The following is a 12,770-nucleotide window of genomic DNA, read 5'->3' on the forward strand; positions in this document are numbered from 1 at the left end:
AAGAATAGCAAAGCACCAATTATAGTCAATAGTCGCAGCAGACCAGGACCTATGCATTCTGAGTCTGACCACAATGGAGCACAGTTTGGATGCATAGAGTAGATTTTCACCTGTAGGTCCTGAAAGTAGTGAATACGAGGACAAAATCTTCTTCAGATATGATAAACCTGAAATTCAAACCAATGCTGTGGAACAGCTGGCTGGATACTTTTTGCAGTCTGCCCCTTGAAGCACTGGAACAAAAGTTTTGAAAAAGTTCCTAAACTTATTTTGGTAGTCAAACAACCATAGGAGTAAACTTCAAATACCCCCAGAACCCCAGGTTGAGCACTTAAAGGCTTTCATATTGTGAAATAGCAGTCAACAGGAAAGTTCAGTCCAGGTACAGTTGCCACTGGTCAGCTGGCATTCTTCACAGTAATGTCCTTTACAGAATGTTTTATGTTTCTTGGGCCACCCAGGGATCAGCTCTAAGATCCATGGAGATCTCGGAGATCTTTCTGTCCTTGGATTTCAAGTGGAAGGAGGTCCCACTAGGCTTGGGAAAAATTATAATTACCCTTTTGGTAAAGGCATAATTTTGGTAATTTTGCATAACAAGATTTATGCTAAATTACCAAAATTACACTAACATGACACATCATTTAATTTCGGGGACGTTTGGGTAATTTTTGAAAGAGAGCAGCATTTCAGTTACATTTTTTGACTGAGTGTACTTTTAGGGTAATTTTTGACTACAAAACTCCAAATCTTAATGAAAGCTGCAGTGTTATGAACATGTACAGCCAGAAATCAACTTGAATATTTTTTCGAGTTCAAGATGAATTTCACATAATTTTTATGTAATTTCGCATGATTGTGCTATACTTTTGTAAAACTACGCTACTGAACACTATGGGCCAGATGTAGGAAGCGTAATTCCGGTCGGTAAGGGCCGAAATTACCGAATTTCGGTCGTTACCGACCGGAATTAGGCTACTGAGATGTAGGTGCCCAAATTGCTAATTCGGTAATTTACCGATTCGGTATTTTAACAAATCGGTAAATTACCGATTCCTTAACATACGGAATCAGTAAATTACCGAATTAGCAATGTAGAGAGCACTCAAATGAGTGCTTTCCCCTTTTTGGGATTCGTTATTTAAATAAAGCAATTTTATGCAAATTGCTTCAGTGCCATGTTGCAGACATACATGCCCTTAGGGCATGTATGTCTGCACCATGTGCACCCATCCACAATTGAGGGGTGCAACAGGGTGTCAAAGTGACACCCTGCCACCCTTCAATGTTTCCCCCAATTACGTAATTGACATTCATTCCGATTCGGTAATTACCTAAACTTACCGATTCGGTAATTTTTTTCGGTAAAATTGCCTGCATCCCATTTGCCTATTCTTAAATACCGAATCGGTATGATTCGGTATTTAAGAATCGGTAATCTGTGATTACCTACATCTGGCCCTAAGTGAGCTTCCGGCACCCTAAGGTCCAACATCTTTAGGTACTTCTCATAGATCACAGATGCCAAATGAAGCAGGCTAAGTCCACCTGTTATTGATTCTCAAGTACATGTGTGTTTTGGGGAAGTCTGGGTGAGGTTTCACCCTTATAGCTGGGATACCCTAAGACACTCTTAGCCCTTCTCTGGCCCATGGAGTAAGGGTTCCAAGGCCTTGACCTGGCTATTTTTGTGACAGTCTTGTTTGTTCAGGGCAAATCCAAGATGGCAAAGGTCTTCTGCCACACTAAATATGGAGCATAAAGGCTGAGGGTGTTAGAGGGGAGTGTACTATGGTGAACTTAGTGCCCTCCCACATCTAACACAGAGTATTATGCTAATTACTAAAAGTTACCTTTGCTTAATGTTTATTAAAAATCTAACTTGACCCTTAATAACTATTCAAATAGAAGTTTATTTTTTTATAGTGGGTCCCATTCCCTAAGATGCAGTGTTAGTATCTTAATCTGTACTTTGGTTTTTTACAGAGGACAGCTAGTCCTGCGCTAGTGAAAATAGTTTTTAGGGCCATGTTACCATAGGAATATTGTAGCATTAATTTTCTACATGTCCTACTTTAAAATACCATGCACCCTACCTTGTGGGCTACAAGACTTACATAGGGTGACTTACTAATATTTAAAATGGAGGTTTTTACCTACCAAAAAATTAAATTTTTATAAGTGACACTGCAGGTTTTACACTGCAGCAGTCAGGTTACAATGATCTGCAGCCTTGTTTTCCTTTGTCACAGGATGTCAAGGCGCAATAAGTGCTGAGGTCGACAGGTGAGATTTAACTTTTCATATCATGAGTGTATTTCGGCACCATGTACTACGACCTAATATAAAATGGAAATAAGTCAATCATCGATTAGCCAATTTCAACGTGTTTTAGTGTATGTCAGAGAACATGCACTGGGCACTTGACAGCCGTGCCTCAGTGTGCATAGTCTAAAAACCATCATGAAAAATTGGGGCAACCCTACAAAAAAGAGCATTTTATCACAAATGTAGATACTTCTTTGTGTTGCTTTCTAGTTTCTACACTTGCTCGACCTTATCTATGTTCTCTGATCTCTATAAAGCAACTTGTCCTTTCAGTTGCCTTTCCTCCATGTGTTTCTTCATGCTCTTATTCTTTCATACTTCTTGCTGTTTATCTCTGCAATAACCCCCACATTTCTATCCATGCTCCTATTACTCGATCTGTTTTAAAGACTCCACTAAAAGAACATATGCTGAGTAGCTGAGGGAGGGCAGGTTTGTTGTACCCATGTAGACACCAACTGTTTACTCCAGGTTTTACCATTTGTTTTTACCTACAAGTAAAGTTTCTTAACAAAGGCACTATAATTAATAAATAACTAAATGAATTAATCAATTAAATAATTTGGAAATCTTTCCTTGGAAATTTTCCTTAGGATCTCCTGCTTAAAATGGAAGCCTTTGAGAGAAGAATGTTGGGATTCCACTTTGTGTAATTTAGGCTTCTTGAACAATGAAAAATGTTAGCAAGTATACTTTGCAGAGGGACTGTGAAATCTTTGGAAAGTTTTGAGCCACATATTACCACTTTTATACTGCCAAACATTTTTTCCAGGAAAATGGTGGCTTTCTAGTGTGTCTCTGACTATCTCCACCATACAGGGACCTGTTATATGGCATGATTCTTGTTTTATTCACTAACGGAAATGTCCGTGTGGTGCGTACACCCTGCCTGCCTTGCAAGATAGGGAAAAGACCATAGAGAGGTCACCCTGTGACTGCAGAGGCTGCTCAACTTGCAGGGCCCCATGGGCTTTTCCTCAGAGTCGATGAGAGGCGACACAGTGGGTGACCAGACTATGGAGAGAGATGCCTGCACCTGGTAATCCACACTGGCTCTGCTTTTGTGGTAGTCAACTGCATGCTGTGGGTGCTACTGCCTGAGTTTCTGGCAGTAAGCCACTTCCTGGATTGCCTGGTCATAGGATTGTACTTCTTGAAAGTACTACCACCTACAACTCTCCCTAGGGAGGGGATAACCTAGTGACATCTATCTTGGACTTGCACAGAAGGCTATTACCAGGGAGCACTTTACCCTGTTGATCCAATGCCATGGATGTAGCAGGCATGGACCACCATCTTGAATTACTGATTGGCTCATAGCTGGAAGGGACAGAGTCATGTCTGTCCTGACTCGGAGCTCTCTTCTTCATATCAACCTACCACTCTCATACTGTGTTGCAAATGCTTACTTCTCCCCTTTATATCCAGGACCTTTCTTCTGCTTCTATTCCTACTTGCTCCCCTCTTAGGTATATGCTGGTCTTTGGACTGTTGCCCACACGTTGCAGGCTTGAGTTGGTGGAAGTGATCTGCCTGCCTTCTAGACTACCTTAGTTTAATATACAGCACTGATTTCATGCAATAAGGCAGTCCAACAGCTTGCATAAGCCACCTGTAACAAACAACCCTCCAAAACTATGACAGATGAGGTGTACTCTCGAGTGCCAACAGATTCCATCATGGTTGAACTTAAAAACATCCAATCTACTATAGCTATATTAGAACCAATCCACTTTAGGTATTGTAGAACAGACCACCACAGATATGAATAAAGAATACAAATCACTTAAGGGTGAAATGGCTCATATGAGGCACCGATTAGAAACTACAGATAAATGATTAGATGATTTGGACCTTAAAGTGACAGAGACTGTTACTTGGAGCTTGGATCCATGGAACACTCAAATGAAACTTACGGACTTGGAGGACAGGAGCCATAGGAATAACATGAGAATCTTTGGGGTCCCTGAAATGGAGAAAACCCAAGATGTTGAGTGCTTCCTCAAAACTCTCATCCCAAAAATAACAGAATTAACTTGTTCTTTGTCACTGGTTCCAGCGTGTATATAGGACGATGACTCATGCTTTTACTGACTGTGGCATCCCTTGCTCAAACATTCCCACCCTCTCAGGTTTCAGCAGATGAGGGGCCTTCCTCTCTGAAGCAAAAAAGTGTAGTCCATATTTATACAATGGTAACAGAATCACTCTCTGATTTTCTTATGAAGCACACAGGATAAGAAAGAATTTCATTGCTATACGTCCAATATTCAGGAAATTTATTTACGGTTTGGGCTTCTGGATCAGGCACTCATCATAGTAACTATAAATGGTAGAAATAAAGAATTTAGACATGCAACAGAACTAGAACTGTGTCTGGAAAATATAGGAGCTCAACATATGAGCATGTATGTCTCACAACATTCCTTTAAAACAGACCAGGAAAATATCTCTACCACTAGCAATACAAGGAGATGGGTTGACAGACACCATCCTCAAAAGGCGCGTTCACTTCAAATGGACAGAGGTAAATCTTGATTCCCTCCCAACTGTATGACCATCCCATGGGACCACTTTAAGATGCTATAATTTCACACTCTTAATTATCAATTAATCCTGCTATATGTGTGGTGTGGGTGCCAGCTTATTGATCACCTTTAATACCTGATTTAATGGACATTTGCTAAGCCTTCTTCCTGAGCCATGCTTTGCAGAAATATCCTCTTCAACTACTAATCACCTTGCTTTCATACATCGCAGAAACATTACACAGTATCATACTACAGATTTAAATAGGTCACAAAAAACCTGATTTTGCCCTCATACAGGAAACCCACTTTAACACTTTTGAATCTGTTTAACTTAGAATTGACTTGGTGGGCAAGGTTGTCTCCACCTCAGGTCAGATTATACATTTGAGGGGAAATCAGCTGTCTCAGTTCCAACCAAGGAAAATGGAGTAGCCATACTCCTTCACAAACACTAAAAGCATGTATATTCCTTCCCTGCGGGATGCATCAGGCACCAGGCAGGAATATACAAACTCATGGATCTGAGTCCAGATTACATTTTTTCCTGACAAGTGTGATTGCACTGCAAGGATTCGCACCTGCACGATAATGATGGAAAGTGTATCCAACCAAGGCCCTGTGCTGCCAACTATGGATTTACAACTTATGGTTCCCAAGACCCGTATGTGGAGATTGAGTGTCCTCAGGCTTGAATCTATTAATGAAAAGATGAAATTCAGAACCTTATTCAAAGGATATTTGGGCATTAATGAATCTACCACCAATTCCAAACAACTGCTATGGGCAGCGGGAAAACCTTACCTCCGAAGGATTTTAATCTGCGACTCGTACATGATGCAGAAAGAATCTAAAGGTAAAAGCTGTCTTGGCAAAAATAAATTAGGATCATGTAGCATGTATACCGTACACCCTTCACTGGAAAGTCTATGATCACTAACTAAAAGGAAGTTCAAATTCAATACCCTCAAAACCATAGTGGCAGAGAATGTGCTGATGCAGATCAAACAGAAGACCTATGAGCAGGACTAGAAAGCAGGTAGACTGTTGGCATACAGTTATTACAGAGGGAGACCAAGCTAGCTATCTCAACTATTTGCAACACTTCTGCCACAATTCTTACCCAGCCTTTGCAAATAGTACATGCGTTTGCATCTTTCTAGACAGAACTCTATGCCCCAAAATATCCAGAGAACACAATGAAAAAAGACTAATTTATGTTGCTGGTCCATCTACCAGCACTGCCAGAGGAATTCTAGGAAGAGCTGAAACAAGATATAACTGTGGAGGAAGCTAAATAGGCCATAAAAGCGATGCAGACCGGCAAGGTGCATAGAGAGAATGGATTTTTGCTAGAATTAGGATGTCTATACCAGCAATATTGAATCTCATCAAACACTTATCCTGTTTTTTAGGATATATGACAAACTGGACTAAAAACAGAGGCCACACCAATGGCACATAATATAACACAACAATACCTACATTGATAACCAGAAAAGTGGATAAAATTGGGCTGAAATACCTAGAAGTGATGTTTAGCAGTCCCTTTCCTACAGTGATCAAAGACAATGTCAAGTCCTTGTTGGAAACAACGAAGGTCGACTTTGAAACTTGGTTGGCATTCCAGCTGTCACTATGGTGCAGGGTCCAAACAGTTACAATGGCAACTACACCCAGATTTTAATTGCATATTTAATTTAATTTTTAATATTCTTTATTCGATCTTTAAAAAAGATCATAAAAGCACAGACTAAAAAGTACAATAAAATTCATACATAGCTAATTTTCACAGATATCAAACACAGTGTAATACAAATATTTAAAAACATTAAAATCATAACAATTAAACAAATATTAAGAGGTCAATTATGATCTCGTTCAAAAAGCATTCTGACGAAATCAGTTTTGGACTGCTTTCCGACCGACTCGGGTTCTGCGAGTCCGACTGACCGATTGTGATGCTTCAGAAAATAATTTGGTCAGACTAGCATTGACTTCAATGTGAGCCTGTCTTCTGACTGACTTCACAGGCTCCCATTGAAATAAGTATGGAAAATCGTGCACTCTTTGGCAGCACCACAAGATGCCTGCCACACTGTTCATGCATGGAAAGGGGGGTTCCATGGGTTCCCCATGGGCCCCATTCTGAGGGTCCCAGTTGAAGGGGAGGTCCCAAAGTCAGATTCCGACAGCCAATCCATGTCAGAGCAACCAATTTGGAAAGGCTGTTTGAGTCCTACATCTTAATTGTTCTCTGGGAAACACAGTCCATAGACCGCTACGATTGTCGTTCGGAACTGAGTCGTACAGTCATCATTCATACCAAAGTGTTTCAGAGTAGGTCAAAAACAGGGCTTCCGAATTGGATTCAAACTAAACGAATCCTGTTAGGAGTCTTTTCGGACGACATCGTAATCAACCCCTATAAAGAAAGCCCCTGAGAGCAGCAAAAGAAATGCCCTAATACCCTCCTCAATTGATTTTCTGTTATGAATGGCCACCTTAAATAAACTGTGCGTGGCTATGAAATAAACTTGAAGTGGATAGCGTAATGTTCAAAACTTCATAAATGTTTTATTCGTTGGAGTATTTCAGGTAAATCAAAACGATATCCATTAAGACATATTTCTTCATATGTTGATTAAACTTCTAGTAAGAATAAATCCATTGCAATTCATGGCACATATTCAACACAAGGTGAAATGGAAACCCCAATGCATTTCTTCAGGGGGATATATGTCCATCACCAAGAAAAAATGCGTAAAAGAGGAAATCACTTCAGTGAATCCGAGCCGCAACCCGGATTCCGGGTTGCTGCTTGGATTTTTCTTGGTGATGGACATATATCCCCCTGAAGAAGTGCTGGTCTAGCATGAAATGCATTGGGGTTTCCATTTCACCTTCAAGTTTATTTCATAGCCACGCACCTTTTGTGCATTCAGAGTGCTCAGGGTTAGTTCTTACTTGCTGTAAGACTTCCCATTTTCTCATTGTTGCTGTTGCACCTTTTGGAACCAGAAGGTGTTTGTCCCTTGAGCACCTAAAAAATTGTTACAAAGGACCACTTGACTACCCCTCTCTTCATTTGGGAGTGCAGCGGCTTCTTTCAAATTTGCACCTTAAATAAACAACAGGTGCTATAACACAATTTTGGGCTGTTTAACATTTGAAGATGGGTTAATGCCACTCTGCATTTCCGGAAGGCTAATTGTCACAATACAAATATAAATCTGAAAACTACTATGGTAAAAGCCACAGAAAAACATGAAATGTAACAGAGATTGTTCCTCCATGCCATTGCAGGGGCAATACATATTTAGTTTGCTACCATTTAAGATGCCGACTGGAGTTTTACAAGAGGTAGATGATAATATTTGCTGATACATCTGGGACTCCACATTGTCGAGATTAGCTTTGGCCAAATGTGTATGCACTCCCAACCTCAAGTTGGATTCACCTTCCCTACCTATTATGGGGTGCAGCATCTTTGCCAAATAGCTTACCTTCTAAATCTTCACAAAGTAATGCCTCTGTGGGTTAAAATTGAACAACAACTTTATAAATGGGTGCTGGGGCTCTCAGTGGTATAAACTGGACCCAAGGCTTGAATGGATCTTTATAAGTCAGTGCTGAATGAAATGAATAGTGTCTGGAAGTCTACACACAATCTTTTTAAAAAGACTGCTTCATGCACCCCAAGGCCCCACTATGGTATAACAGAACCATCACCATTGATGCAGCACCTTTAATATAGGTAGACTGGAGACTCAAGGGTAACACTGAGGTAACCCACCTGCTAACAGATGGACCAATTAAGACTTTTACACAATTGTCAGAGGAGCACCATCTACCAAAATCAGTTTTCTGGAGATACCTGCAGATACCACACTGCTTCCTAGCCCAGCAGAAAGCTTGAAAAATGATTCACAATCCCTCTTCATTCCATGGGTATTTGATACAATGAGGTCATTACAAGAAACTCATTACAGGGTTCTATGATCTTTTAGCAAAACTTTTCTTTGACCCGTTAGAAAAACATCTCTGGCAAGATTGCCACCAACTACAATACCTACAATCAGATTGGGCCCAACTTATGAAAGAACATGACAAAGGCTTCAGAGAAGCTAGGATAAAAATCAGTTACTTTAAAATCCTCTAAGACCAGCACTGGTCTCCATATAAGCTCTTCATATCAAACCTGACAGCCACTTTAAATTGCTGGAGATGTAACCAACTGGATAGTGATATCCTACAAATTCTGTGGTCCTGCCTTCGAATCATGCCCTACTGGACTCAATTATATCGAATAATCAAAGGCACTTGTGGCATTGACTTTGTCTCTTCATCAGTTTTGGCTATGGTGCACGATGCTCAGGGTATACCAGGCTTGACTACTCATGCGAATAGATGGATGATCACCGCTCTTGCATCTGCAAAACAGTGTCTTCTCAGGAATTGGTCAAAAACAGCACTGCCCATCCTTAAGGACTGGATAGAGAATATTGCAATGACAGTGGCGTAGGAACACTTGAATAACAGTCTGAATGATCTGGCGCTGCTCTTTCAGAACATATGGGACTTCTTTTATGCCAGAAGTACATGTAGAACTGTTTCCTTGATAACAAGGACATTGAGATGGCATTTGTCAATTATTTGGTGATGCTGTTTGTGTAATCTTCGCACCATAAAGAAGTAGCTCTCCCTAAACTGTAAGCAGATTCACTGTGTTTCTAATGCTGAGTTATGCATTGGAGTATTGCTGATAGGCAGCAAGTACCGATTTGAACCGTATATTTTAGTCTATTCACGTTTCTCCTTTCAACACTTGATGCTCTGAAATTCAAGATGGCACTATTGATTTTGGTTAATACTGTTCTTTCTTCTATCGTATGATGTACACATGGTAATTTTTGTAGTCTTTCATCTGCATCAATAAAAAATATGCTAACAAAAATACATTGCATTTTCATGTAAATACTCTACACACTGTGGTAAATGTTTGATTGATTGAGGTATCTGGGCCCATGTTCAATTTCTGTCTCTCTCTAAAAGAGTTTTTGAACTGTGGCTTGGATATGAGAACAACACTGCAAAAGGGTTTGCTGTGATATTGGGTCACAGTAGTGCTATTTTGGTCTATTCTCAGATTATTAAGCATTTTAGTTGTACACTTAATTATTGCCAAAAATCAGAAAGCTGCTGAGCTTCCAAGCTTAAAGGATTGATTTGACAAACCAAGCTGGACTATGGACTGTGAACGAATGTATTATAAATGAAGGTATTAGCTGTCTAAGCTTAATAGTATACGGTATAGTATATAACACCAAATGGCTGCAATTTACAATGGCGGCAACTTTGTAAAGCCTTGTTTTGTGGAATGAGCAATTCATTTCTGTTAATATTTATGATGCCTAATGGTTAACATGGTAGCACTAGAAGTCACAAAGCTGGGCAGTGTTGCTTTAGCCCAAAGTTTATGATCAGTGTAAAGAAATGGATTATTGTTTGGGGTGAGAGACTATCCCCTCAAGAAATGATCACAATCCCTGTCAGAGAGAACCCTCAAAGACACCAAATTAACGTGAGCAGAGAGGCTTAACTTAAGGCAAAGTGTAAAGTATTTATGCTATACAAAAACAGTAATAAAATAAAAATGCAAACAATAAAAATGGGGGAACGGCCACTACAACGCAGCCGTTTCCACGAAAAATTTACCACGCATGCATTACAACGCATGCGTGGTTACAACGAGAGGCTTTACCACGCATACCTTTACTACGAAATACGTAGTAAAGGCATGTGTGGTAAATGAAAAGAAAAAAAAGGGGTTTGGGGGGTCTCCCCCCTAAAAAAAAAAAAAAGCGTTGGAATAAAAAGGGGGGCTGGGGGGGGTCTCCCCCCAAAACAAAACTAACCTGAAGAGCCGAAGCCGATGCAATCAGCTTTGTTAGAGAGGAAATGGAAAGTAACTTCAGCCTCCTCTTTACGACGTAAGACCGACGTAACCAAAGAAGATGGAGGAGGCGAGATAAAAGGTATGGGGCATTTTAGTAAAAAATATATATATATAAATTAAGGGTTAAGGGCAGGGGTAGGTATAAGGAGTGGAGGCTGGGGGCATGTAAGGGGAGATATATAACCTTTAACAAGAGTAAGCCCTCACCATGCATACATTTACAACGAAAAACGTTGTAAACCCATGCGTGGTAGAGGAATATTTGAGGTAAAGGTTATGCATGGAAAACGAATTCCGTTGTAACGCATGCGTGGTAAAGGCATACGTTGCAACGGAATTCGTTGTAACGTCATACAATCATAAAAATGGCAAGCTAAATTAGGTAAAATATAATAAACAAAATTACACCAAAATGGCACATGTACAAAAGATGTGAATTTTTAAAGTCTATAGTAGAAATAGTCCCAGAAAACCCGATTCACCTATGATAGTTAATGGTTGTGGTCAACCACGACCTAGGTGCTATTTGAGGGGGACCTTGATGGAGCATAGGCTGGATACAGCAACCTTGGTCGCCTGGTCAGAGACTGCACCTTCAGACTTAGGGTTACTCCATCACAATGGTGACGGATTCCCGTCCGCCGGAATATAAATCATATAGGATATAATGTGATTTATTCTTCGGCGGATGGGATATCCATCACCGTTGTGACTGAGTATCCAGTCTGCCAAGATCTAAATCAGGCCCTCAGTCATTTAGGTCCCAATCAGCTAGAGGAGTACAGTTTGACGGCCCCCAGGACCTCAGGGGAGGCAGTTGGAGACTCGAAAGGTTTCAGGCAGAGGCCAACAGCGTGGACTACTCTAGGTCCAATTACCACTGGTAAGCGTGGTCCTTCCAGGAAAAGGCCTCTTGTAGCTTTTTGTCTCCCTTCAGCCACACAAGAGGTCAGCAGTCTGAGACTTGGAGTCCACATATTTATCCTGGGTGCAAGAAGGAGCAGTTCCTGTGCTTCAGGTCTCCTCTCAGGTCACAAACAGCAAGTCTAGTTCTTTTCTGATATTCCACAGGCCTAGACAGTGTTCTGAAGAGGTTGCCTCTGGGTGAGTTACACCTGGCACTAAGTAAAAAGTGGGAGTGACCCCTCTCCCCGTACTAACCAATTGAGTAACAGTTTCCAAGGGCAACCCTACTTATTTTTGCACTTGTCTGCCCTACTGCAAACAGGCCCACAATGCCATGTGTCACAGTATTTTTAATATGGTGAAAGTCTTTGGCCTCTATACAAGAGCAGTGCCCCTCACCAACCAGACAGGTGATCCAAAAGAATTGTCTTGGCACCCTGTTCTATCCTTTTCAAGTGTGCCTTAAGCATTACATGTGGCTCAACAGACTGGGCAAGCAAATTTGACACTGCTGCCCAGATGTACTAGGTAACAATGCAATGCAGTGCAGCAGCCACAAATGCTGTGCTGCACTGCTTGAGAAGGAGAGAGCAAGAGAGCACCATATTTACAGACATATGGCACTCTCCTCCTCTCTCCCTAGTGCTGGTGCAGAAATGTGCTGCTGTGTGCCATGGACTCAGCTTTGCACCATTGTGCAAGAGTGTCTCCATGTAAAGCATTGGTTTTGTACTGGTAAGATACCCTTCCAGGACCAAATACTATGCTTAGACTAACTTTAAACCTTTGTCCCCACTTTGTATGTGTGCTGCAGAGTGTCAGAAAAGAAAGGAGAAATTAAAGCATTTCTCCTTCATAGTGCCTATTTGAAATTAGCTAGTTTTTTGCTATAAAACCCTGTCTACTTTTTTAAGGAAATAGGGTTTTACGTCACAAACCTTGGGTCGTTGCATGGGAACTCCAAACACCACCCATGGCATGCCCGCTTGATGCTCAGTAATGGAAAGAAGTGTTAGCGCTGCTTTGTGTTACTTTCAAGTGATTTTCCA

Source organism: Lissotriton vulgaris, chromosome 6, assembly GCF_964263255.1.
Source record: "Lissotriton vulgaris chromosome 6, aLisVul1.2, whole genome shotgun sequence".
Lineage (NCBI taxonomy): Eukaryota > Metazoa > Chordata > Amphibia > Caudata > Salamandridae > Lissotriton > Lissotriton vulgaris.